Source organism: Empidonax traillii, unplaced genomic scaffold (assembly GCF_003031625.1).
Source record: "Empidonax traillii isolate 1590-97213 ecotype Southwest subspecies unplaced genomic scaffold, ASM303162v1 scaffold782:size294519, whole genome shotgun sequence".
In the NCBI taxonomy this organism is placed as follows: domain Eukaryota; kingdom Metazoa; phylum Chordata; class Aves; order Passeriformes; family Tyrannidae; genus Empidonax; species Empidonax traillii.
Window position 1 is genome coordinate 220,786 of NW_020955975.1, and position 5,487 is coordinate 226,272.

Sequence of the window (5,487 nt, forward strand, 5' to 3'; positions counted from 1 at the left end):
GTATATCTCACTATATGTTTTCATGTCTATTTCTATGGTTGTGTGTACTCTGCAGACACTATCTTAGATGAGTTGAAGAAAACTGGATCAAATTTCTTCAGCCTAGATGAAAAACACACCTGTATGGCATTTAATTTTGCATCTGTAATTTGTCATGACTGTGAGAGAGAAGCTACACTTCTGAGAATTTGTGGATCTGCCAAGAGTCCCAGCATGTTCACCACACTGTCTGCTCCACTGAATAATCAATAGCAGTTACATATCACCGTATTAGTACTTGTTAATGAAATCAGGACCAAAACCAGCACAACAAATCTACAGAGTGAAAAAGCCTCTACGCTTTTTTCTACTTTGTTTCTACAATTGTGATCAAGTACTAGATATACCAGCACACCTGAGCTTTCACTGGAACAGATGTTTTTCTTAGCATAAGTATTTCTAAAACTTTAGTGGCACCAGGGTTTTGTCCATAGCTGCATTAATTTAAAATGCAATAAGGCTGCTATTCTCTAATCAAGATTTATTCCTCTGCACCTGAATTCTTAAAATTTACAATACTCTATTAAAGCTTAAAAATATAAACTGACAGGCCACCTCACTGCACACAAAATTATTATTTATGCTGGGTTTAAAATATGAACTCCATTAATGGTGAGAAACAAATTAATTTGTTGTGTCACATATATTTTATGGAATATAAAAATATGTATTTCATATTTCAATGCACCTCAAATTTACTCATGTCATTAGCATTTATAAAACAATTAAGAATCCTTATGATGGGGGGAAAAAAAACTATTCCAAGAAAAGAAAAAAAAACAAACAAACCCCCCCCAAAACATAAAAAAAAAAAAAAAAAAAAAAAAAAAAAAAAAAAAAAAAAAAAAAAAAAAAAAAAAAAAAAAAAAAAAAAAAAAAAAAAAAAAAAAAAAAAAAAAAAAAAAAAAAAAAAAAAAAAAAAAAAAAAAAAAAAAAAAAAAAAAAAAAACCCCCCCAAAAAAAAAAAAAAAAAAAAAAAAAAAAAAAAATACACCAAACTCTTAACACATGGAAGAATTACTTTACCCACCACTGAACGGAGCAACAGTTTAATTGGGCAGAACACCGATGACTACATTAGTATGAGAAAACTAATGGGCCTGATTAATTTGCAAGAAAAATTTTAATTGGAACTAGTTTAAACTGAAATAAGCCTAAGATTTCTGCATCAACATTGAAAAGTTTGCAAAGCAAAACAGAAAAGTCATTTTTCAAAACATGTACCAGGATCTCATGTATTAGCTTTTTCAAAAGACTGGATATTGGCGCATGGGTTAAATGATTAGTGCAGGCCTCACTTCTGTGCTTAAGAAGGAAGACAAAATGCTATTTCCCACACTATAAACACCATCCCAGCTCTCTCCGAAGGTCTTCTACTTCAGGAACTAATAAGAATTCCTGACTTTCACTCCATCAAAACTGTTGTTCTGCAACACCTCTGTATACCTAGTAAATACATAAACAAAGGCATATTGCCTGTAAGTTTATTATTTCATTAGAAGCAGAAAGCAGCTCTCCTGCAGAGTGCCTCAACTCTCCGCCTCTTCAACACGCCAGATGACCTACTTTGGGGGAGCAGGGTGTCCAGCGACGAGCACCCAGCACCTTATACTGAGTCTGACTAAACTTACCAAAACAGGGCAGCATATAGTTTCACTGTTTTTATCTAAGAACTCCTTCGAACAATAAATCCACACCAGCAATCCCCTTTCCTCAAAACACAGTGGGGAATGGGGGGTTGGGAATACCTACATCTTAGAAACCACCAGTCCCTTGATACAAACAGAAAATATTCTTCTAGAACAACCGCTTTGGATTCAAAGTTGCCTTGGTTTTGATTTCAAACCTGCGGCAAGTAAATTGATACTGCACCTGTCTCCATGAGTCTGGAAGCAGCTTTTATGCTCAAGGAGCATGAAAAATGCAGATACTCTGCGTAGTTTTGCTGCTGTTCAAGACTATGACCAGCAAACAAAGCTATCTGGGTATCACTTTTCGAGCTGCTCTTGTTATAGTTTCTACTGAGGAAAGCCATGAGCGCTGCAAAGGATTAACATACCAACAGCAACACTAGGCACAAAACACAAAGGCTGGAAAAGAAGCAGACCTGACCTCGTCCCTCTTTAGCTAATAGAAGATGCGAGGTGACCCTTAAGAGAACAAACACCTTTCCTTACACTTCCAGGTGACTAGCCAGAAAACTAAAGAAAAGAGAGTAAGGGGAGATAATAAGTACCCTTTCCACTGTGGTAAGAAGCCAAAGGTTGAAGTTTTAAATTTATGACACATTCAGTAGTAAGGGTGTAATAATAAGGATCATCTAGACAATCAAGGACTAGCCCTGCTGTTGGTTTCAGAAAAATATAGCAGAAAAAAATTTGTGTATCCTTGTATCACAACAGCAATTAGAAATGTCACCTGGCAGAAGTAGGAGGCAAATGCAACATCTAATGTTGTAATGACAGAACAACAGCAATAAGAGCTAACATTATAGTGAATCTGTATCTGTTTCATGGCCTATATAAAAATATTTGCTAATTACAGCCTTGATCTTCGTGGTACAGGTGTCTTCTATCACTACATTTATTCACTGTTCCCAAAAGTGACATCTTTTGTCAAAGTCGTAAGAAGAAAGTCAGTTACAAAGACAAAGAGATCTGCTTAACTCCTTAAATTGACATTGGTGAGATAGAGGATTTCAATTTCCAGAGTTGTGAAATCAGTATTTCTAAGAAGCAACAACATTACTTCAGAGGTTAAAATCCTAAAAATTAAAACACAGTGCCATAAACATCATCTATATGGTGCTGACTGCTTCAGATTCCTAAAAAGCAATGATAAAACAAGTACTTTCAAACAGAAATTCTTCATAATCTCCTACCCAGTGAGCCCTTTCAAATTCCTCCATATTAAGTTCCCAGTCCAAACTCCCAGTGATACAAACCACGCGTGGTTAGGCCATGAAAATTTGTTTTTACAAAGGCCACTACTGCGTTTCATAAAAGCAAGTCTAGTTCTCCCACGTTGAGCCCCTAGAACAGTAGCAGTATGTTCCTCAGAAACAAAAATTGCTTCAAGGGAAGGAGAAGAAACATTGTTCAAGATAGAAACGCTTTAAATTCTTCCCGACGTTAAGTCACCATTCAACTTTTAAAGTAACAAAAGGTTTCACTTCGTGTTACAAAAACAAGGCAGTTCCGAGTTAATTGCTACACCGAATTCACGGAATAACCCTGATGCGCTCAGAGGGACACATTCACTGCAAAAAAACTGTGGGTGATGTTAACATGGGAACTAGAGCCGAGAGGCACTCACGAATAGCCGGTCGCAAGTCAGACCTGAATTACAAACCTGAATCTCGATCTGACAACCTGATCTCAGGTGGGCCACAGCGCCTACCCCGCCAGCGAGGGGTAGCTATTAGCCTGGGCACATTTTTCATTAAAAAACAGGACGAACTCCAGTAATTTTCTTCCCAAAACACCCAGGGACGCGCTTCACTGAACAGTCAGTACACAAGGTGTAATTTTATCTCACAAAGTGTAATTTCACCTTTATGTCCTTTACCTACACTAGCATCGACCGGGGCCATAGCGCACCGCGCTCCTCGAGAACAACCCTGGCCTCAGCTCTACTAAAGTCGCAAGTCAGGGACAGAAAGAAAACAGAACCAGAGCGGGACGAGGGTCCGCGTCCCCGCCGCAGCGCAGGGCGCCCGCCCGCCGGTCCCCGCGCGGGGCGGCGGCGCTCCCGCTCCCTCCCAGGAAACTTTCCGGTTGCGCCGCGCTCCGGCCGGGAGGCGCTGCCCGCCTTCCTCCACCGCTGCCCCCGCGGCTGCCGGATACGCCGCCTCCATTCTCCGGAGTCCCGCAGGGGGTGGAGGTGGGGGGGGATCCCGGCCCGGCGCTGCCCCCCGGCCGAGCAGCGGGAGGCACAAAGCAGCGGCTGTCACACACACACGCACACACAGGAGCAGCAACTCGGGAGGATGAGGAGGAGCCGCCCCCGAGCCCCCCCCGCAGCTGGACGTGGCACACAAACACCTCCTCCCGCCCCGGGTCCCCCGTGGCGCCCCCGGCAGGTACCGGCCCCCTCCTCCGCGAGGCGGTCGCGGAGCCTCGGCCGCCCAGGTGACACCCGCCCTCCCCCCGCTCGGGGCGTCCCTTCCCCGAGTCGCCCCCCGCGGCCGCCACAAGTTTGCGGCGGGCCCCGGCCCCCGCCCCGGCCCCATCCCCGTCCCGCCCGCGGCCGCGCTCACCTCCTGCCGGCCGGCGGGGAGCGGAGCGAGGCGGGCGGTGGCGGGGAGGCTCCCAGCCCAGGCGGGCTCCGCTTCTTTGTCTCCTCGGTGGCGCCCGCTCGCTCCCCCCTCCGCTTCCCTCTGCCCTTCCCCGGGCGGATGCGGGCCGCGTCCTCCGAGAGGGGCCGGCTGGCTCCCCCTCTTCCCGTTCCTCCTCCTCCTCCTGCGCTCTTCGCCGGACGCGTCCAAGGCCCTGGCCCTCGGCGGGGGCAGCAGCAGCAGCGGCGGCAGCTCCGCTCCCTGCCTTCCCTCTGCCTGCTGCGCCCGGCGGCGGCGGCGGCGGCCCCTCCCCCGCGAACCGCCCGCCCCCCGGCACAGGCACAGCCCCCGCCCCCGCCCTGCCCTTCCTGCCGCTGCCGCTGCCGGGATCGCGCGGGAGGAGCTCCCCGGGCTCCCCCTCGCGCGGCGGGAGGACCGCTGCTCCCCCACCCCACCGCGGGAAGGACGGGCAGGGACGGCCCGGGCGGCTCCTTCCCCTCTGCGGCAGGACCACTCCGGGACCGCGGGGCGGGGCAAAGGGGGCCCTGCCCGGCAGGAGCGCCCTGACACCTCCTCTCTCCCTCCCTGGTCCCCCTCCAGCCGCGTGAGACGCAGCACTCCCGGGGAAACTGCCCCGCTGGGAGCGGAAGCGTCCGCGGAAAGTACTGGCGAGCGCTCGAAGAACCAGGGATGGGGAGGTGCGCGCCCCCCTGGCGGGGGCGGGACAGCCCCCCAGGGCGGGGCGGGGCCGCGCCGAGGATGGCCCCGGAGCTGCTACGGACCGAGGCGCGGAGCCGCCGCTGCCACCGAGCAATTTCCAACCGCGGTACCGGGGCGCCTCCACCGCCCCTTGGCCGCAAGGCGCCCGCAGCCCCCGCTGTTCCCGGCCCTCTCTCTCCCCTTCCTCCCCGGGGCGAAGTTTCAGCCTCGGCACCTCGCGTATCAACGAGGTCGGGCATTGGTTGGTGATCTGGGGACTCGATATGTACCTGCCCAGGTGCTTTGCCCTCGGGAAAGGGCGGCGGGGACGGCAGCCACCCCAAAAGAGAGAATCACAGGATATCCTGAGTTGGAAGGGACCCACAAGGATCATCGAGTCCAACTCTTAGCCCAGCACAGGACCATCTCAAAGGGTACACACCATGTGCTTAAGAGCGTTGTCCAAATGTTGC

At 49.6% G+C, this 5,487-nt stretch overlaps 1 protein-coding gene across 2 annotated transcripts in view; it reads right to left on the reverse strand.

Moving 5' to 3' along the window:
* The window catches only part of NCK2 (NCK adaptor protein 2), an 85,579-nt gene extending 80,963 nt beyond the window's left edge, over positions 1 to 4,616 (reverse strand). For both annotated transcript variants that reach the window (XM_027901394.1, XM_027901392.1), the window contains exon 1: positions 4,298 to 4,616. The gene's annotated coding sequence lies outside the window, so the exon portion shown is untranslated. The remainder of the gene's footprint in view (positions 1 to 4,297) is intronic.
* Positions 4,617 to 5,487: the final 871 nt, after the last annotated feature.